Source organism: Pseudophryne corroboree, chromosome 4, assembly GCF_028390025.1.
Source record: "Pseudophryne corroboree isolate aPseCor3 chromosome 4, aPseCor3.hap2, whole genome shotgun sequence".
Lineage (NCBI taxonomy): Eukaryota > Metazoa > Chordata > Amphibia > Anura > Myobatrachidae > Pseudophryne > Pseudophryne corroboree.
The window spans coordinates 56,395,113-56,418,310 of record NC_086447.1 but is presented as its reverse complement, the minus strand read 5'-3'; the positions used below and the strand labels follow the sequence as shown (position 1 = coordinate 56,418,310).

The 23,198-nt window shown below is 48.9% G+C and overlaps 1 protein-coding gene across 2 annotated transcripts in view; it reads left to right on the top strand.

Moving 5' to 3' along the window:
* The first annotated feature begins 4,370 nt into the window (after positions 1–4,370).
* Positions 4,371–23,198, top strand: part of EXTL3 (exostosin like glycosyltransferase 3) — a 188,266-nt gene continuing 169,438 nt past the window's right edge. Inside the window, exon 1 of one of the 2 annotated variants that reach the window (XM_063915067.1) lies at positions 4,371–4,473. The gene's annotated coding sequence lies outside the window, so the exon portion shown is untranslated. The remainder of the gene's footprint in view (positions 4,474–23,198) is intronic. The other variant, XM_063915068.1, reaches the window with a different exon arrangement.

The following is a 23,198-nucleotide window of genomic DNA, read 5'->3' as shown; positions in this document are numbered from 1 at the left end:
TGTATGACTAAGCCAAGCGACACAAACAATTGGCCCATCTAGGCGTGGCACTGCAGTGGCTGACAGGAGGGCAGATATCAAAAAAAGGCCCCAAACAGCACATGATGCAAAGAAGAAAAAAAGGTGCACCGAGGTTGCTGTATGACTAAGCTAAGCGTCACAACCACCTGGCCCATCTAGTAGTGTCACGCAGTGGCTGAATGTTGAGAGTGGGAAGCAATTGTTCGGTCCACTGACAGCATCTCCAGCACGTTCCAGTCACTTTAAAAAAAATCTGCAGTTGGTGGACTTATACAGCAGTACCCCAGGACTAATACAGTAGTACCCCTGGACTCATACAGCAGTGTCACACAGGATGGCACTTTTCAAAAACTAGGCCCCAAATAGCACCTCATGCAAAGATGTCAAAGAGGTGCAATGAGGTAGCTGTATGACTAAGCCAAGTGACACAAACAATTCCAACTGGAATTATACGTCCAAATCACTGGAATTATATGTCCAAATCACTGGAATTAATTGACAAGATCACTGTAATTAATAATTATAAATCACTGAAATTAATTGGCAAAATCACTGTAATTATATGTCCAAATCACTGGAATTAAATGGCAAGATCACTGTAATTAATAATTATAAATCACTGGAATTAATTGGCAAGATCACTGTAATTAATAATTATAAATCACTGAAATTAATTGACAAAATCACTATAATTATATGTCCAAATCACTGGAATTAATTGACAAGATCACTGTAATTAATAATTATAAATCACTGAAATTAATTGGCAAAATCACTGTAATTATATGTCCAAATCACTGGAATTAAATGGCAAGATCACTGTAATTAATAATTATAAATCACTGGAATTAATTGGCAAGATCACTGTAATTAATAATTATAAATCACTGAAATTAATTGACAAAATCACTATAATTATATGTCCAAATCACTGGAATTAAATGGCAAAATCTCGCTATCGCCTGCCTAGTGAAGTGGAATCTAGATGGGATTTGTTAGCGGGGACACAATACCTCCATCAATTGTCTAAATCCCACTGCACTAATGGCGGATACCGGACGCACGTCTAACACCAACATAAGTGTCAAGGCCTCAGTTATGAGGGCTTCCATCGTTATGTGAAGCTGAACCACTAGTCATGAACATAGGCCAGGGCCTCAGCCGTTACTTGCCACTCCGTGTCGTAAATGGCATATTGGCAAGTTTACGTTTCTCCTCAGACCATTTAAATTTCTTTTTTTGGCTCTTTTTACTGAACTTTGGCTTTTTGGATTTTACATGTCCTCTACTATCACATTGGGCATCGGCCTTGGCAGATGACGTTGATGGCATTTCATCGTCTATGTCATGGCGGGAGGCGGTCAATATCCCGCTGGACGGGATCCCGGCGGTTGAAATACCGACGCCGGAATCCCGACCAGCACAATCCCGACATATTCTCACTCCGTGGGTGTCCACGACACCCATAGAGGGAGAATATAATAGTGTGCCTGCAGCGTGGCTAGCGAAGCGAGCCCGCAAGGGGCCGCGTTCCGCTCGCCACCCCTGTCGTGATTGTGTGGTCGGGATTCCGGCGTCGGGATTTTGGCCGCCGGGATCCCGTCCAGCGGGATTTAGTACTGATCCCGTAATGGCTAGTGGCAGCAGCTTCAGTACTAGGAGGAAGTGGTTCTTCTTGATCTTTCCCTATTTTATCCTCAACATTTTTGTTCTCCATTATTTTTTTGGGAGTTATATGAGACAATATGCGGCACAGGAATGACTGGAGTGACTGATGAGACAGGACATTACCACTGGTCTGATGCAGCACAAACACAGCAACACTGTAAGGGACTTGTGGTTGTTGTTATAATTATTATACGGCAGCAGTGGACATATACTGTAGCATATATTGTCACTGGAATGACTGATGAACAGGACACTACCACTGGTCTGATGCAGCACAACACAACAACACTGTAAGGGACTTGTGGTTGTTATTATTATTATTATTATTATACGGCAGCAGTGGACATGCAGCGTATATTGTCACTGGAATGACTGATGAACAGGACACTATCACTGGTCTGCACAGCACAACACAACAACACTTTATACAGCTACACTGGATATATGGCAGCAGAGAACACCAACACTGTGACTGGCTGGACTGATGCAGCACAATACACTGTGACTACACTGGACTGGACTGAGCAGCACAACACAGCACAAGACTTGCCACCCCACTTTCACGCCCCCACACAGACACTGGAGGATGGCGACACGTTCTCTTACTACACCCTCCGAGACTGGAGTGAAAATGGCCGCGAATCCAAATCCCGCGAGAATCCGACAGCGGGATGATGACGTTTTGCCGCGTTTGGGCTTCCGAGTCAGGCGGAAAAACCTGAGGCAGGCTCGGAACCGAACTCAGAAGGCAAAGTTTGGTAGGGTTTGGTTCTCTGAGAACCGAGCCCGCTCATCTCTAATACATGTTATGCCACACAGTAGAGCCCCTTATGCAGATTAATTCACATAGCAGAGCCCCGTATATATGTTACACTATGGTTCAGCCCCTTATACACATTACACCATGGTAGAGCCGCGGAAGTGTGTAGAGATGTGCCCTGTGGGCACATCAGTGTTGCTGTCCCTAGCTGGGGACAGCGCTGGGGCAGCTTGTCTGTCCCCAGCGCTGGGTGCGTGGCGGCGGGTGTCCGGTGCAGGGATTACCCTTTTCCCTGCACCGGACCGGAGGCTGCGGGAAGATTCAAACGTTGGCGCCCTCCGGGAGCCAATCGCGGCTCCCGGAGCGGCAGCCAATCAGAGAGGGATGCGGCGAGCCAATCAGCGCTCGCCGCGTCATAGGCCCCGCCCGAAGAGGCGCAGAAGCGCGCTGAAGAGCAGAAGAGATCCCGGCGGCGCGAGGAAGAAGTCGTCGCGGTGGGAGCTCGGGAGGCCACGGAAGAGGCCTGAAGACGTCCGGCGGCAGGAAGATGTCCAGCGGCGGCTGGACGCGGCGAGGCGACGGCGGCGCCGCTGGCCAGGACGGGCCAGCGGCCGAAGATTAAAGAAGAACGCCGGAGGGGTCACCAGGGGTGGGAAGCCAAGGGCTGGCGAAGCTCCCCCCTGGTGCCTCTCCCAGCGGGTCAGGTAGGCCCTTTTTAGGTGCCCCTGTACCCACTCCTCCCTAGACCACCGGGTGTTCGGGCATTAGGCCCGTGGGCAGAGTCAGGCCCTCTCGGCCTGTGGGCATTCAGTCGGGCCCTCCCGGCCCGTGGGCACAAGTGTGGTCGGCTCTCTGGGTCCAAGGCCACGTGCAGCCGGGGTTCCACCCGGCCCGTGGCCCAAGCACCCAGACCCGACCACATTGATTAGGGGGTTTGGGCATTAGGCCCAAGCCACCTGAAAGCAGCGCAGTAGGCGGGCACTAGGCCCGGGGGCAGTTCAGGAAATAGGCCTGTGGGGACATTAGAGGGCATTAGGCCCTAGTGTATTTTGGCCGCCAGGAATAGATTAAGGTGACCCTGGGCATTAGGCCCAGGTCACCCAACGGGCAACAAGTTAGGCGGGCGCTAGGCCCGTGGGTGAAATCAGGCCTCCGGCCTGTGTGCAGCTAGGGGGCGCTAGGCCCAGTGAATAAGACCCCCGAGGTGAGTACAGGTGGCACTGGGCGCTAGGCCCAGGCCACCCTGAGGTATTTAGGTGGGCAGGCCGTGTGTGAAATCTGGGTGGCTGAGGCTTTGTGCCAGTGATGACCTTTCACCCAACCGGTGAAGGTCGCGGTCACCCCTGGGGTATCCCCTGTTCCAGTGGAAGAAGGGTCGATACCCCATTTAAGGTAAACTATTCTCTCCTCAGCTCGGTCGTCGGTCAGCTCCGAGAGGGAATCGCCGTGTCCGGATCCGATTGAAGATTTCCAGGTCCGTTGAAGGTTCCGGTACCTGAAGGTGAGAGAGAGCGGCGCCTGGGGAGTACCGAGTCTACACCTGCACGGCAGCCGGCACCACCACACCGCAGCCGCACCTCTCTCAAGTGCGTCACACTTTTTTGGCGCCCGAAGCTCGCGCTCCACTGGAGCCACCCTCGCTACACCCCTGACTACAGAGACTGGGTCTCACCCTATTCTGTATATATACTGTATACACTGTGCCAGCTAGCTGCTATAATAACCCCCGGGGAGCCAGAGGACCACAGCCAGCATGCCCCCACAGCTGGAGGAGAGACACCGGCGGACTCAGCCTCAGCGACCCGGCCAGTCTCCGACTGGCACACACAGAGTTACAGCCGTCTCCATAGTAACGCGGGAAGCGGCCGCCAGGTGGCGCTGTGACTCCTCCGGCTCCCTCTGAGCTGCCAGGGGCGGGGCCAGAGCATGAGGCGGAATCTCGCGAGATGTGAGCGCGGTGGCGGCGGCGGCATCATCCTGTGCGGGCAGCGGAGGTGCTGGGAGACCGGGGGGACCGGAGCCAGGTACCGTGCGGCATCACCACCCTCATGTCATTTATATACTGTGCCCTCATCATCATAATTATATACATATTACTGTGCGCTCTCATATCATATATCACTGTGCCCTCCTGTATACAGTATACTGTGCCCCCTCATATCATATATATCACTGTGCCCTCCTCCTATATACAGTATACTGTGCCCCCTTATATCATATATATATCACTGTGCATATATACTGTGCCCCCCTCATATCATATATATCACTGTGCCCTCCTCCTATATACAGTATACTGTGCCCCCCTCATATATCACTGTGCCCTCCTCCTATATACAGTATACTGTGCCCCCTCATATCATATATATCACTGTGCCCTCCTCCTATATACAGTATACTGTGCCCCCCTTATATCATTTATATATCACTGTGCATATATACTGTGCCCCCCTCATATCATATATATCACTGTGCCCTCCTCCTATATACAGTATACTGTGCCCCCCTCATATATCACTGTGCCCTCCTCCTATATACAGTATACTGTGCCCCCTTCATATCATATATATATCACTGTGCCCTCCTCCTATATACAGTATACTGTGCCCCCTTCATATCATATATATCACTGTGCCCTCCTATATACAGTATACTGTGCCCCCCTCATATCATATATATATCACTGTGCATATATACTGTGCCCCCCTCATATCATATATATCACTGTGCCCTCCTCCTATATACAGTATACTGTGCCCCCCTCATATCATATATATCACTGTGCCCTCCTCCTATATACAGTATACTGTGCCCCCCTCATATATATATCACTGTGCCCTGCTCCTATATACAGTATACTGTGCCCCCCTCATATATATATCACTGTGCCCTCCTCCTATATACAGTATACTGTGCCCCCCTCATATCATATATATCACTGTGCCCTCCTCCTATATATAGTATACTGTGCCCCCCTCATATATATTACTGTGCCCTCCTCCTATATACAGTATACTGTGCCCCCTCATATCATATATATTACTGTGCCCTCCTCCTATATACAGTATACTGTGCCCCCCTCATATATATTACTGTGCCCTCCTCCTATATACAGTATACTGTGCCCCCTCATATCATATATATCACTGTGCCCTCCTCCTATATACAGTATACTGTGCCCCCTCATATCATATATATCACTGTGCCCTCCTATATACAGTATACTGTGCCCCCCTCATATCATATATATCACTGTGCCCTCCTCCTATATACAGTATACTGTGCCCCCTCATATCATATATATCACTGTGCCCTCCTCCTATATACAGTATACTGTGCCCCCTCATATCATATATATCACTGTGCCCTCCTCCCTTATACAGTATACTGTGCCCCCCTCATATATATTACTGTGCCCTCCTATATACAGCATACTGTGCCCCTCATATCATATATATCACTATGTCCTCCTCCTATATACAGTATACTGTGCCCCCCTCATATCATATATATATCACTGTGCATATATACTGTGCCCCCCTCCTATATACAGTATACTGTGCCCCCTCATATCATATATATCACTGTGCCCTCCTCCTATATACAGTATACTGTGCCCCCCTCATATCATATCACTGTGCCCTCCTCCTATATACAGTATACTGTGCCCCCTTCATATCATATATATCACTGTGCTCTCCTCCTATATACAGTATACTGTGCCCCCCTCATATCATATATATCACTGTGCCCTCCTCCTATATACAGTATACTGTGCCCCCCTCATATCATATATATCACTGTGCCCTCCTCCTATATACAGTATACTGTGCCCCCTCATATCATATATATCACTGTGCATACATACTGTGCCCCCTCATATCATATATATCACTGTGCCCCCTCATATCATATATATCACTGTGCATACATACTGTGCCCCCTCATATCATATATATCACTGTGCCCTCCTCCTCCTATATACAGTATACTGTGCCCCCTCATATCATATATATCACTGTGCCCTCCTCCTATATACAGTATACTGTGCCCCCTTCATATCATATATATATCTCTGTGCCCTACTCCTATATACAGTTTACTGTGCCCCCCTCATATCATATATATCACTGTGCCCTCCTCCTATATACAGTATACTGTGCCCCCCTCATATCATATATATCACTGTGCCCTCCTCCTATATACAGTATACTGTGCCCCCTTCATATCATATATATCACTGTGCCCTCCTCCTATATACAGTATACTGTGCCCCCCTCATATCATATATATCACTGTGCCCTCCTCCTATATACAGTATACTGTGCCCCCCTCATATCATATATATCACTGTGCCCTCCTCCTATATACAGTATACTGTGCCCCCTTCATATCATATATATATCACTGTGCCCTCCTCCTTTATACAGTATACTGTGCCCCCCTCATATCATATATATCACTGTGCCCTCCTCCTATATACAGTATACTGTGCCCCCCTCATATCATATATATCACTGTGCCCTCCTCCTATATACAGTATATTGTGCCCCCTCATATCATATATATCACTGTGCATACATACTGTGCCCCCTCATATCATATATATCACTGTGCATACATACTGTGCCCCCTCATATCATATATATCACTGTGCATACATACTGTGCCCCCTCATATCATATATATCACTGCCCTCCTCCTCCTATATACAGTATACTGTGCCCCCTCATATCATATATATCACTGTGCCCTCCTCCTATATACAGTATACTGTGCCCCCCTCATATCATATATATCACTGTGCCCTCCTCCTATATACAGTATACTGTGCCCCCTTCATATCATATATATCACTGTGCCCTCCTCCTATATACAGTTTACTGTGCCCCCCTCATATCATATATATCACTGTGCCCTCCTCCTATATACAGTATACTGTGCCCCCCTCATATCATATATATCACTGTGCCCTCCTCCTATATACAGTATACTGTGCCCCCCTCATATCATATATATCACTGTGCCCTCCTCCTATATACAGTATACTGTGCCCCCTCATATCATATATATCACTGTGCATACATACTGTGCCCCCTCATATCATATATATCACTGTGCATACATACTGTGCCCCCTCATATCATATATATCACTGTGCATACATACTGTGCCCCCTCATATCATATATATCACTGCCCTCCTCCTCCTATATACAGTATACTGTGCCCCCTCATATCATATATATATCACTGTGCCCTCCTCCTATATACAGTATACTGTGCCCCCTTCATATCATATATATCGCTGTGCCCTCCTCCTATATACATTTTACTGTGCCCCCCTCATATCATATATATCACTGTGCCCTCCTCCTATATACAGTATACTGTGCCCCCCTCATATCATATATATCACTGTGCCCTCCTCCTATATACAGTATACTGTGCCCCCTCATATCATATATTTCTCTGACGTCCTAGTGGATGCTGGGAACTCCGTAAGGACCATGGGGAATAGCGGCTCCGCAGGAGACTGGGCACAACTAAAGAAAGCTTTAGGACTACCTGGTGTGCACTGGCTCCTCCCACTATGACCCTCCTCCAGACCTCAGTTAGAATCTTGTGCCCGGCTGAGCTGGATGCACACTAGGGGCTCTCCTGAGCTCCTAGAAAGAAAGTATATTTTAGGTTTTTTATTTTACAGTGAGATCTGCTGGCAACAGACTCACTGCATCGAGGGACTAAGGGGAGAAGAAGCGAACCTACCTGACTGGAGATAGTTTGGGCTTCTTAGACTACTGGACACCATTAGCTCCAGAGGGATCGAACACAGGACCCGACCTCGATCGTTCGGTCCCGGAGCCGCGCCGCCGTCCCCCTTACAGAGCCAGAAGCAAGAAGTGGTCCGGAAAATCGGCGGCAGAAGACCTCGGTCTTCAACAAGGTAGCGCACAGCACTGCAGCTGTGCGCCATTGCTCCTCATGCACACCTCACACTCCGGTCACTGATGGGTGCAGGGCGCTGGGGGGGGGCGCCCTGAGCAGCAATATAAACACCGTGGCTGGCAAATCATCACAATATATAGTCCCAGGGCTATATATGTGATAAATTACCCCTGCCAGAATTCCTAAAAAAAGCGGGAGAAAAGTCAGCCGAAAAAGGGGCGGGGCTAACTCCCTCAGCACACTGGCGCCATTTTCTCTTCACAGTGCAGCTGGAAGACAGCTCCCCAGGCTCTCCCCTGTAGTTTTCAGGCTCAAAGGGTTAAAAAGAGAGGGGGGGCACCAAATTTATGCGCAATATTGTGTATACAAGCAGCTATTGGGGGAAAAATCACTCAGTTATAGTGTTAATCCCTGCATTATATAGCGCTCTGGTGTGTGCTGGCATACTCTCTCTCTGTCTCCCCAAAGGACTTTGTGGGATCCTGTCCTCAGTCAGAGCATTCCCTGTGTGTGTGCGGTGTGTCGGTACGGCTGTGTCGACGTGTTTGAGGATACGTGGAGGCGGAGCAGATGCCGATAAATGTGATGTCGCCCCCTGTGGGGCCGACACCAGAGTGGATGGATAAGTGGAAGGTATTAACCGTCAGTGTCTACTCCTTATGTAAAGGGCTGGATGACGTAACAGCTATGGGACAGCCGGCTTCTCAGCCCGCGCCTGCCCAGGCGTCTCAAAGGCCATCAGGGGCTTAAAAACGCCCGCTACCTCAGATGGCGGATACAGATGTCGACACGGAGTCTGACTCCAGTGTCGACGAGGTCGAGACATATACACAATCCACTAGGAACATCCGTTGCACTCGGCAATGAAAAATGTGTTACACATTTCTGACATTAACCCAAATACCACAAAAAAGGGGTTTTATGTTTGGGGAGAAAAAGCAGCCAGTGTTTTGTTCCCCCATCAGATGAGTGAATGAAGCGCGGGTTCCCCCGATAAGAAACTGGTAATTTCTAAAAAGTTACTGATGGCGTACCCTTTCCCGCCAGAGGATAGGTCACGTTGGGAGATATCCCCTAGGGTGGATAAGGCGCTCACACGTTTGTCAAAAAAGATGGCACTGCCGTCTTAGGATATGGCCACTTTAAAGGAGCCTGCTGTTAAAAAGCAGAAGGCTATCCTGAAGTCTGTATATACACACTCAGGTACTATACTGAGACCTGCAATTGCCTCAGCATGGATAGTGCTGCTGCAGCGTGGTCTGATACCCTGTCAGATAATATTGATACCCTATACAGGGATACTATTTTGCTAACCATAGAGCATATTAAAGATGTCGTCTTATATATGAGGGATGCACAGAGGGATATTTGCCGGCTGGCATCCAAAAGTTAATGCAATGTCCATTCTGCCAGGAGGGTATTAGGGACCCGGCAGTGGACAGGTGATGCTGACTTTAAAAGGCACATGGAGATTCTGCCTTATGAGGGTGAGGAATTGTTTGGGGATGGTCTCTGGGACCTCGTATCCACAGCAACAGCTGGGAAGAATTTTTTTTACCTCAGGTTCCTCACAGCCTAAGAAAGCACCGTATTATCAGATACAGTCCTTTCGACTTCAGAAAAGCGAGCGGGTCAAAGGCGCTTCCTTTCTGCACAGAGACAAGGGGAGAGGGAAAAAGCTGCACCAGACAGCCAGTTCCCAGGATCAAAAATCTTCCCCCGCTTCATCTGAGTCCACCGCATGACGCTGGGGCTCCACAGGTGGAGCCAGGTGCGGTGGGGGCGCGTCTCGGGAACTTCAGCGACCAGTGGGCTCGCTCACAAGTGGATCCCTGGGTTCTGCAAGTAGTATCACAGGGATACAAGCTGGAGTTAGAGGCGACTCCCCCTCGCCGTTACCTCAAATCAGCCTTGCCTGCTGCCCTCGAGGAGATGTAGTACTGGCGGCAATTCACAAGCTGTACTTCCAGCAGGTGATAATCAAGGTACCCCTCCTTCAACAAGGCCGGGGTTACTATTCCACAATGTTTGTGGTACCGAAACCAGGCGGTTCGGTGAGACCCATTCTAAAATTGAAATCCTTGAACACTTATATACGAAGGTTCAAGTTCAAAATGGAATCGCTCAGGGCGGTTATTACAAGCCTGGACGAAGGGGATTACATGGTATCACTGGACATCAAGGATGCTTACCTGCATGTCCCCATTTACCCTCCTCACCAGGAGTACCTCAAAATTGTGGTACAGGACTGTCATTACCAATTCCAGACGTTGCCGTTGGTCTGTCCACGGCACCGAGGGTATTTACCAAGGTAATGGCCGAAATGATGATACTCCTTCAAAAAAAGGGAGTTTTAATTATCCCGTACTTGGACGATCTCCTTATAAAGACGAGGTCCAGGGAGCAGTTGTTCGTCGGAGTAGCACTATCTCGGGAAGTGCTACAACAGCGCGGCTGGATTCTGAATAGTCCAAAGTCGCAGCTGGTTCCTACGACGCGTCTACTGTTCCTGGGTATGGTTCTGGACACAGAACAAGAAAAAAGGGTCTCTCCCGGAGGAGAAGGCCAAGGAGTTGTCATCTCTAGTCAGAGACCTCCTAATACAAATACAGGTGTCGGTGCATCAATGCACGCGTGTCCTGGGAAAGATGGTAGCTTCTTACGAAGAAATTCCATTCGGCAGGTTCCAGGCAAGGATCTTCCAGTGGGATCTGTTGGACAAGAGGTCCGGGTCGCATCTTCAGATGCATCGGCTGATAACCCTGTCTCCAAGGGCCTGGGTGTCGCTGTTGTGGTGGCTGCAGAGTGCTCATCTTCTAGAGGGCCGCAGATTCGGCATACAGGACTGGGTCCTGGTGACCACGGATGCCAGCCTTCGAGGCTGGGGGACAGTCACACAGGGAAGAAACTTCCAAGGACTATGGTCAAGTCAGGAGACTTCCCTACACATAAATATTCTGGGACTAAGGGCCATTCACAATGCCCTAAGTCAGGCTAGACCCCTGCTTCAACACCAGCCGGTGCTAATCCAGTCAGACAACATCACGGCGGTCGCCCATGTAAACCAGCAGGGCGGCACAAGAAGCAGGATGGTGATGGCAGAAGCCACAAGGATTTTTCGATGGGCGGAAAATCATGTGTTAGCACTGTTAGCAGTGTTCATTCCCGGAGTGGACAACTGGGAAGCAGACTTTCTCTATCGTCCTAGTGGATGCTGGGGTTCCTGAAAGGACCATGGGGAATAGCGGCTCCGCAGGAGACAGGGCACAAAAGTAAAGCTTTCCGATCAGGTGGTGTGCACTGGCTCCTCCCCCTATGACCCTCCTCCAAGCCAGTTAGATTTTTGTGCCCGGCCGAGAAGGGTGCAATCTAGGTGGCTCTCCTAAAGAGCTGCTTAGAAAAGTTTAGCTTAGGTTTTTTATTTTACAGTGAGTCCTGCTGGCAACAGGATCACTGCAACGAGGGACTTAGGGGAGAAGAAGTGAACTCACCTGCGTGCAGGATGGATTGGCTTCTTGGCTACTGGACATCAGCTCCAGAGGGACGATCACAGGTACAGCCTGGATGGTCACCGGAGCCTTGCCGCCGGCCCCCTTGCAGATGCTGAAGTAAGAAGAGGTCCAGAATCGGCGGCAGAAGACTCCTCAGTCTTCTAAAGGTAGCGCACAGCACTGCAGCTGTGCGCCATTTTCCTCTCAGCACACTTCACACGGCAGTCACTGAGGGTGCAGGGCGCTGGGAGGGGGGCGCCCTGGGAGGCAAATGAATACCTATTTTGGCTAAAAATACCTCACATATAGCCTCCGGAGGCTATATGGAGATATTTAACCCCTGCCAGAATCCGTTAAGAGCGGGAGACGAGGCCGCCGAAAAAGGGGCGGGGCCTATCTCCTCAGCACACAGCGCCATTTTCCCTCACAGAAAGGCTGGAGGGAAGGCTCCCAGGCTCTCCCCTGCACTGCACTACAGAAACAGGGTTAAAACAGAGAGGGGGGGCACTAAATTGGCGTTAGAAATATATAAAAAAGATGCTATAAGGGAAAACACTTATATAAGGTTGTCCCTATATAATTATAGCGTTTTTGGTGTGTGCTGGTAAACTCTCCCTCTGTCTCTCCAAAGGGCTAGTGGGTCCTGTCCTCTATCAGAGCATTCCCTGTGTGTGTGCTGTGTGTCGGTACGTGTGTGTCGACATGTATGAGGACGATGTTGGTGAGGAGGCGGAGCAATTGCCTGTAATGGTGATGTCACTCTCTAGGGAGTCGACACCGGAATGGATGGCTTATTTAGGAAATTACGTGATAATGTCAACACGCTGCAAGGTCGGTTGACGACATGAGACGGCCGACAAACAATTAGTACCGGTCCAGACGTCTCAAAAACACCGTCAGGGGTTTTAAAACGCCCGTTTACTTTAGTCGGTCGACACAGACACAGACAGGGACACTGAATCCAGTGTCGACGGTGAATAAACAAACGTATTCCTTATTAGGGCCACACGTTAAAGGCAATGAAGGAGGTGTTACATATTTCTGATACTACAAGTACCACAAAAGAGGGTATTATGTGGGATGTGAAAAAACTACCGTAGTTTTTCCTGAATCAGATAAATTAAATAAAGTGTGTGATGATGCGTGGGTTCCCCCCGATAGAAAATTATGGGCGGTATACCCTTTCCCGCCAGAAGTTAGGGCGCGTTGGGAAACATCCCTTAGGGTGGATAAGGCGCTCACACGCTTATCAAAACAAGTGGCGGTACCGTCTATAGATAGGGCCGTCCTCAAGGACCAGCTGACAGGAGGCTGGAAAATATCATAAAAAGTATATACACACATACTGGTGTTATACTGCGACCAGCGATCGCCTCAGCCTGGATGTGCAGAGCTGGGGTGGCTTGGTCGGATTCCCTGACTAAAAATATTGATACCCTTGACAGGGACAGTATTTTATTGACTATAGAGCATTTAAAGGATGCATTTCTATATATGCGAGATGCACAGAGGGATATTTGCACTCTGGCATCAAGAGTAAATGCGATGTCCATATCTGCAAGAAGATGTTATGGACACGACAGTGGTCAGGTGATGCAGATTCCAAACGGCACAAAGGTGTATTGCCGTATAAAGGAAGAGGAGTTATTTGGGGTCGGTCCATCGGACCTGGTGGCCACGGCAACTGCTGGAAAATCCGCCGTTTTTACCCTAAGTCACATCTCTGCAGAAAAAGACACCGTCTTTTCAGCCTCAGTCCTTTCGTCCCTATAAGATCATATCTGCCCAGGGATAGAGGAAAGGGAAGAAGACTGCAGCAGGCAGCCCATTCCCAGGAACAGAAGCGTTCCACCGCTTCTGACAAGTTCTCAGCATGGCGCTGAGACCGTACAGGACCCCTGGATCCTACAAGTAGTATCCCAGGGGTACAGATTGGAATGTCGAGACGTTTCCCCTTCGCAGGCTCCTGAAGTCTGCTTTACCAAGGTCTCCCTCCGACAAGGAGGCAGTATGGGAAAAAATTCACAAACTGTATTCCCAGCAGGTGATAATTAAATTACCCCTCCTACTACAAGAAAAGGGGTATTATTCCACACTATATTGTGGTACTGAAGCCAGAAGGCTAGGTGAGACTTATTCTAAAAAATTTTTTTTGAACACCCACAAAGGTTCAAATCAAGATGGAGTCACTCAGAGCAGTGATAACGAACCAGGAAGAAGGGGACTATATAGTGTCCCGGGACATCAGGGATGCTTACCTCTATGTCCCAAATTTGCCCTTCTCACTAAGGGTACCTCAGGTTCGTGGTGCAGAACTGTCACTATCAGTTTCAGACGCTGCCGTTTGGATTGTCCACGGCACCCCGGGTCTTTACCAAGGTAATGGCCGAAATGATGATTCTTCTTCGAAGAAAAGGCGTCTTAATTATCCCTTACTTGGACGATCTCCTGATAAGGGCATAGTCCAGGGAACAGTTGGAGGTCGGAGTAGCACTATCTCGGATACTGCTACAACAGCACGGGTGGATTCTAAATATTCCAAAATCGCAGCTGATCCCGACGACACGTCTGCTGTGCCTAGGGATGATTCTGGACACAGTCCAGAAAAAGGTGTTTCTCCCGGAAGAGAAAGCCAGGGAGTTATCCGAGCTAGTCAGGAACCTCCTAAAAACAGTGCATCATTGCACAAGGGTCCTGGTAAAAATGGTGGCTTCCTACGAAGCAATTCCATTCGGCAGATTTCACGCAAGAACTTTTCAGTGGGATCTGCTGGACAAATGGTCCGGATCGCATCTTCAGATGCATCAGCGGATAACCCTATATCCAAGGACAAGGGTGTCTCTCCTGTGGTGGTTATAGAGTGCTCATCTTCTAGAGGGCCGCAGATTCGGCATTCAGGATTGGATGCTGGTGACCACGGAGCCCAGCCCGAGAGGCTGGGGAGCAGTCACACAAGGAAAAAATTTCCAGGGAGTGTGATCAAGTCTGGAGACTTTTCTCCACATAAATATACTGGAGCTAAGGGTAAATTTATAATGCTCTAAGCTTAGCAAGACCTCTGCTTCAAGGTCAGCCGGTATTGATCCAGTGGGAAAAACATCACGGCAGTCGCCCACGTAAACAGACAGGGCGACACAAGAAGCAGGAGGGCAATGGCAAAAACTGCAAGGACTTTTCGCTGGGCGGAAAATCATGTGATAGCACTGTCAGCAGTGTTTCATCCCGGGAATGGAAACTGGGAAGCAGACTTCCTCAGCAGGCACGACCTCCACCCGGGAGAGTGGAAACTTCATCGGGAAGTTTTTTCCACATGATTGTAAACCGTTGGGAAATACCAAAGGTGGACATGATGGCGTCCCGTCTGAACAAAAAACGGGACAGGTATTGCGCCAGGTCAAGAGACCCTCAGGCAATAGCTGTGGATGTACCAGTCGGTGTATGTGTTCCCTCCTCTGCTTCTCATACCTAAGGTGCTGAGAATTATAAGACGTAGAGGAGTAAGAACTATACTCATGGCTCCGGATTGGCCAAGAAGGACTTGGTACCCGGAACTTCAAGAGATGCTTACAGAGGTCTTATGGCCTCTGCCGCTAAGAAGGGACTTGCTTCAGCAAGTACCATGTCTGTTCCAAGACTTACCGCAACTGCGTTTGTCGGCATGGCGGTGGAAAGCCGGATCCTAAGGGAAAAAGGCATTCCGGAAGAGGTCATTCCTACCCTGGTCAAAGCCAGAAAGGAGGTGACCGCACAACATTATCACCACATGTGGCGAAAATATGTTGCGTGGTGTGAGGCCAGGAAGGCCCCACAAAGAAATTTCAACTCGGTCGTTTCCTGCATTTCCTGCAAACAGGAGTGTCTATGGGCCTCAAATTTGGGGTCCATTAAGGTTCAAATTTCGGCCCTGTCGATTTTCTTCCAGAAAGAATTGGCTTCAGTTCCTGAAGTCCAGAAGTTTGTCAAGGGAGTATTGCATATACAACCCCCTTTTGTGCCTCCAGTGGCACTGTGGGATCTCAACGTAGTTCTGGGATTCCTCAAATCACATTGGTTTAAAACCAGTCAAATCTGTGGATTTGAAGCATCTCACATGAAAAGTGACCATGCTCTTGGCCCTGGCCTGGACCAGGCGAGTGTCAAATTGGTTGTTTTTTCTCAAAAAAGCCCATATCTGTTTGTCCATTCGGACAGGGCAGAGCTGCGGACTCGTCCCCAGTTCTCTCCCTAAGGTGGTGTCAGTGTTTCACCTGAACCAGCTTATTGTGGTGCCTTGCACCTACTAGGGACTTGGAGGACTCCAAGTTGCTAGATGTTGTCAGGGCCCTGAAAATATGTTCCAGGACGGCTGGAGTCTGGAAAACTGACTTGCTGTTATCCTGTATGCACCCAACAAACTGGGTGCTCTTGCTTCTAAGCAGACTATTGCTAGTTGGATGTGTAATACAATTCAGCTTGCACATTCTGTGGCAGGCCTGCCACAGCCAAAATATGTAAATGCCCATTCCACAAGGAAGGTGGGCTCATCTTGGGCGGCTGCCCGAGGGGTCTCGGCTTTACAACTTTGCCGAGCAGCTACTTGGTCAGGGGCAAACACGTTTGCTAAATTCTACAAATTTGATACCCTGGCTAAGGAGGACCTGGAGTTCTCTCATTCGGTGCTGCAGAGTCATCCGCACTCTCCCGCCCGTTTGGGAGCTTTGGTATAATCCCCATGGTCCTTTCAGGAACCCCAGCATCCACTAGGACGATAGAGAAAATAAGAATTTACTTACCGATAATTCTATTTCTCGGAGTCCGTAGTGGATGCTGGGCGCCCATCCCAAGTGCGGATTATCTGCAATACTTGTACATAGTTACAAAAATGGGGTTATTATTGTTGTGAGCCATCTTTTCAGAGGCTCCGCTGTTATCATACTGTTAACTGGGTTTAGATCACAAGTTGTACGGTGTGATTGGTGTGGCTGGTATGAGTCTTACCCGGGATTCAAAATTCCTCCCTTATTGTGTACGCTCGTCCGGGCACAGTACCTAACTGGCTTGGAGGAGGGTCATAGGGGGAGGAGCCAGTGCACACCACCTGATCGGAAAGCTTTACTTTTGTGCCCTGTCTCCTGCGGAGCCGCTATTCCCCATGGTCCTTTCAGGAACCCCAGCATCCACTACGGACTCCGAGAAATAGAATTATCGGTAAGTAAATTCTTATTTTCTCAGCAGGCACGACCTCCACCCGGGAGAGTGGGGACTTCATCCAGAAGTCTTTAAAATGATTGTACACCGTTGAGAAAGGCCACAGGTGACGTGATGGCGTCACGCCTCAACAAAAAGCTAAAAAGATATTGCGCCAGGTCAAGGGACCCTCAGGCGATAGCTGTGGACACTCTGGTAACACCGTGGGTGTACCAGTCGGTGTATGTGTTCCTTCCTTTGCCTCTCATACCCAAGGTATTGAGAATACTAAGAAGGAGAAGAGTAAGAACTATACTCGTGGTTCCGGATTGGCCAAGAAGAGCCTGGTACTCAGAACTTCAAGAAATGATCTCAGAGGACCCATGGCCTCTGCCGCTCAGACAGGACCTGCTGCAGCAGGGGCCCTGCCTGTTCCAAGACTTGCCGCGGCTGTGTTTGACGGCATGGCGGTTGAACACCGGATCCTAAAGGAAAAAGGCATTCCGGAGGAAGTCATTCCTACGCTGATTAAGGCTAGGAAAGATGTGATCGCAAAATATTATCACCGCATGTGGCAAAAATATGTTGCTTGGTGTGAGGCCAGAAAGGCCCCAACGGAGGAATTTCAACTGGGTCGATTTCTGCACTTCCTACAGTCAGGAGTGACTACGGGCCTAAAATTTGGTTACGTTAAGGTCCAGATTTCGGCTCTGTACATTTTCTTCCAAAAAGAACTGGCTTCACTGCCTGAAGTTCAGACTTTTGTTAAGGGAGTGCTGCATATTCAGCCCCCGTTTGTGCCTCTAGTGGCACCGTGGGATCTCAACGTGGTGTTGGATTTCCTGAAGTCGCATTGGGTTGAGCCACTTAAATCCGTAGAGCTAAAATACCTCACGTGGAAAGTGGTCATGCGGTTGGCCTTGGCCAGGCGTGTATCAGAATTGGCGGTTTTGTCATGCAAAAGCCCTTATCTGAGTTTCATATGGATAGGGCGGAATTGAGGACTCGTTCCCAATTCCTTCCTAAGGTGGTATCAGCTTTTCATGTGAACCAACCTATTGTGGTGCCTGCGGCTACGTGGGACTTGGAGGACTCCAAGTTACTGGACGTAGTCAGGGCCCTGAAAATAGATGTTTCCAGGACGGCTGGAGTCAGGAAAACTGACTCGCTGTTTATCCTGTATGCACCCAACAAGCTGGGTGCTCCTGCTTCTAAGCAGACTATTGCTCGCTGGATCTGTAGCACGATTCAACTTGCACATTCTGCGGCTGGACTGCCGCACCCTAAATCTGTAAAAGCCCATTCCACGAGGAAAGTGGGCTCTTCTTGGGCGGCTGCCCGAGGGGTCTCGGCTTTACAACTTTGCCGAGCTGTTACTTGGTCGGGTTCAAACAATTTTGAAAAAGTCTGCAAGTTTGATACCCTGGCTGAGGAGGACCTTGAGTTTGCTCATTCGGTGCTGCAGAGTCATCCGCACTCTCCCGCCCGTTTGGGAGCTTTGGTATAATCCCCATGGTCCTTACTGAGTTCCCAGCATCCACTATGACGTCAGAGAAAATAAGATTTTACTCACCGGTAAATCTATTTCTCGTAGTCCGTAGTGGATGCTGGGCGCCCATCCCAAGTGCGGATTGTCTGCAATACTTGTATATAGTTATTGCCTAACTAAAGGGTTATTGTTATGAGCCATCTGTTAGTGAGGCTCAGTTATATTTCATACTGTTAACTGGGTATAATATCACGAGTTATACGGTGTGATTGTGTGGCTGGTATGAGTCTTACCCGGGATTCAAAATCCTTCCTTATTGTGTCAGCTCTTCCGGGCACAGTATCCTAACTGATGTCTGGAGGAGGGTCATAGTGGGAGGAGCCAGTGCACACCAGGTAGTCCTAAAGCTTTCTTTAGTTGTGCCCAGTCTCCTGCGGAGCCGCTATTCCCCATGGTCCTTACGGAGTTCCCAGCATCCACTACTGACTACGAGAAATAGATTTACCGGTGAGTAAAATCTTATTATATCACTGTGCATACATACTGTGCCCCCTCATATCATGTATATCACTGTGCATACATACTGTGCCCCCTCATATCATATATATCACTGTGCCCTCCTCCTATATACAGTATACTGTGCCCCCTCATATCATATCATATCACTGTGCCCCCTCATATCATATCACTGTGCCCTCCTCCTCCTATGTACAGTATACTGTGCCCCCTCATATCATATATATTTTGCCCTCCTCTTATATACAGTATACTGTGCCCCTCATATCATATATATCACTGTGCCCTCCTCCTCCTATATACAGTATACTGTGCCCCCTCATATATATATATCACTGTGCCCTCCTATATACAGTATACTGTGCCCCCTCATATCATATACATCACTGTGCCCTCCTCCTCCTATATACAGATACTCTGCCCCCTCATATCATATATATACTCTGCCCTCCTCCTATATACAGTATACTGTGCCCCCTCATCATATATATATATATATACTCTGCCCTGCTCCTTTATACAGTATACTGTGCCCCCTTATATCATATAGATCCAAATATACTGTATATATCACTGTGCCTCCTCATATCACACTGTATGTATCACTGTGCCCCCTCATCATGTAAATACTGCGCCCCCCTCCTACTCTTATATACAGTATACTGTGCCCTCATCATCATTATATAGATCACTGTGCCCTCTAATATTACATATTGTACTGCTCCCTCATATTTCTCTATCGTCCTAGTGGATGCTGGGGTTCCTGAAAGGACCATGGGGAATAGCGGCTCCGCAGGAGACAGGGCACAAAAAGTAAAGCTTTTCCAGATCAGGTGGTGTGCACTGGCTCCTCCCCCTATGACCCTCCTCCAGACTCCAGTTAGATTTTTGTGCCCGGCCGAGAAGGGTGCAATCTAGGTGGCTCTCCTAAAGAGCTGCTTAGAAAAAGTTTAGCTAGGTTTTTTATTTTACAGTGATTCCTGCTGGCAACAGGATCACTGCAGCGAGGGACTGAGGGGAGAAGGAGTCAACTCACCTGCGTGCAGGATGGATTGGCTTCTTGGCCACTGGACATCAAGCTCCAGAGGGACGATCACAGGTACAGCCTGGATGGTCACCGGAGCCGCGCCGCCGGCCCCCTTGCAGATGCTGAAGTCAGAAGAGGTCCAGAATCGGCGGCTGAAGACTCCTGCAGTCTTCTAAAGGTAGCGCACAGCACTGCAGCTGTGCGCCATTTTCCTCTCAGCACACTTCACACGCGGTCACTGAGGGTGCAGGGCGCTGGGGGGGGGCGCCCTGGGAGGCAAATGTAACCTATATAAAGGCTAAAAATACCTCACATATAGCCCCTAGAGGCTATATGGAGATATTTAACCCCTGCCTGATTTCTCTAAATAGCGGGAGACGAGCCCGCCAGAAAAGGGGCGGGGCCTATCTCCTCAGCACACGGCGCCATTTCCTCTCACAGCTCCGCTGGTCAGGACGGCTCCCAAGTCTCTCCCCTGCACTGCACTACAGAAACAGGGTAAAACAGAGAGGGGGGGGCAAATTTATGGCGATATTTTGATATAACAAAGCAGCTATAAGGGAGCACTTATTATAAGGCTATCCCTGATATATATATAGCGCTTTTGGTGTGTGCTGGCAAACTCTCCCTCTGTCTCCCCAAAGGGCTAGTGGGTCCTGTCTTCGTTAGGAGCATTCCCTGAGTGTCTGCTGTGTGTCGGTACGTGTGTGTCGACATGTATGAGGACGATATTGGTGTGGAGGCGGAGCAATTGCCAAATATGAGGATGTCACCCCCTAGGGAGTCGACACCAGAATGGATGCCTTTATTTATGGAACTACGGGATAGTGTCAACACGCTAAAGCAGTCGTTTGACGACATGAGGCGGCCGGACAATCAATTAGTGCCTGTCCAGGCGACTCAAACACCGTCAGGGGCTGTGAAACGCCCTTTGCCTCAGTCGGTCGACACAGACCCAGACACAGGCACTGACTCCAGTGGTGACGGTGACGAATCAACCGTATTTTCCAGTAGGGCCACACGTTATATGATTTTGGCAATGAAGGAGGCGTTACATTTAGCTGATACTACAGGTACCACTAAACAGGGTATTATGTGGGGTGTGAAAAAACTACCTATAGTTTTTCCTGAATCAGAAGAATTAAATGACGTGTGTAATGAAGCGTGGGTTGCCCCTGATAAAAAGCTGATAATTTCAAAGAAATTATTGGCATTATACCCTTTCCCGCCAGAGGTTAGGGAGCGCTGGGAAACACCTCCTAGGGTGGACAAGGCGCTAACACGCTTATCTAAACAAGTGGCGTTACCCTCTCCTGAGACGGCCGCACTTAAAGATCCATCAGATAGGAGGATGGAAAATATCCAAAAAAGTATATACACACATACAGGTGTTATACTACGACCAGCTATAGCGTCAGCCTGGATGTGCAGTGCTGGGGTAGTTTGGTCAGAGTCCCTGATTGAAAATATTGATACCCTGGACAGGGACAATATTTTACTGTCGTTAGAACAAATAAAGGATGCATTTCTTTATATGCGTGATGCACAGAGGGATATCTGCACACTGGCATCACGGGTAAGTGCTATGTCCATTTCGGCCAGAAGAGCTTTATGGACGCGACAGTGGACAGGCGATGCGGATTCAAAACGGCATATGGAAGTTTTGCCGTATAAAGGGGAGGAGTTATTTGGAGTCGGTCTATCAGATTTGGTGGCCACGGCTACAGCCGGGAAATCCACCTTTCTACCTCAAGTCACTCCCCAACATAAAAAGGCACCGACTTTTCAACCGCAGCCCTTTCGTTCCTTTAAAAATAAGAGAGCAAAGGGATATTCATATCTGCCACGAGGCAGAGGTCGAGGGAAGAAACAGCAACAGGCAGCTCCTTCCCAGGAACAGAAGCCCTCCCCGGCTTCTACAAAAGCCTCAGCATGACGCTGGGGCTTCTCAAGCGGACTCGGGGACGGTGGGCGGTCGTCTCAAAAATTACAGCGCGCAGTGGGCTCACTCGCAGGTAGATCCCTGGATCCTGCAGATAATATCTCAAGGGTACAGGTTGGAATTAGAGACAGATCCACCTCGCCGTTTCCTGAAGTCTGCTTTACCAACGTCCCCCTCCGAAAGGGAGACGGTTTTGGAAGCCATTCACAAGCTGTACTCTCAGCAGGTGATAGTCAAGGTACCTCTTCTACAACAAGGGAAGGGGTATTATTCCACTCTTTTTGTGGTACCGAAGCCGGATGGCTCGGTAAGGCCTATTCTAAATCTGAAGTCCTTGAACCTGTACATAAAGAAGTTCAAGTTCAAGATGGAGTCACTCAGAGCAGTGATAGCGAACCTGGAAGAGGGGGACTTTATGGTATCCTTGGACATCAAGGATGCGTATCTCCACGTTCCAATTTACCCCTCACACCAGGGGTACCTCAGGTTCGTTGTACAAAACTGTCACTATCAGTTTCAGACGCTGCCGTTCGGATTGTCCACGGCACCTCGGATCTTTACAAAGGTAATGGCCGAGATGATGATTCTTCTTCGAAGAAAAGGCATATTAATTATCCCATACTTGGACGATCTCCTAATAAGGGCAAGGTCCAGAGAACAGCTAGAGATGGGATTAGCACTGTCTCAAGAAGTGCTAAAACAGCACGGGTGGATTCTGAATATTCCAAAATCCCAGTTAATGCCGACAACTCGGCTGCTGTTCCTAGGGATGATTCTGGACACGGTTCAGAAAAAGGTTTTTCTCCCGGAGGAAAAAGCCAAGGAGTTATCCGAGCTTGTCAGGAACCTCCTAAAACCAGGAAAGGTGTCTGTACATCAATGCACAAGAGTCCTGGGAAAAATGGTGGCTTCTTACGAAGCAATTCCATTCGGCAGATTCCACGCAAGAATTTTCCAAAGGGATCTGTTGGACAAATGGTCAGGGTCGCATCTTCAGATGCACCTACGGATAACCCTGTCTCCAAAGACAAGGGTGTCTCTTCTGTGGTGGTTGCAGAGTCCTCATCTATTGGAGGGCCGCAGATTCGGCATACAGGATTGGATCCTGGTGACCACGGACGCCAGCCTGAGAGGCTGGGGAGCAGTCACACAAGGAAGAAACTTCCAGGG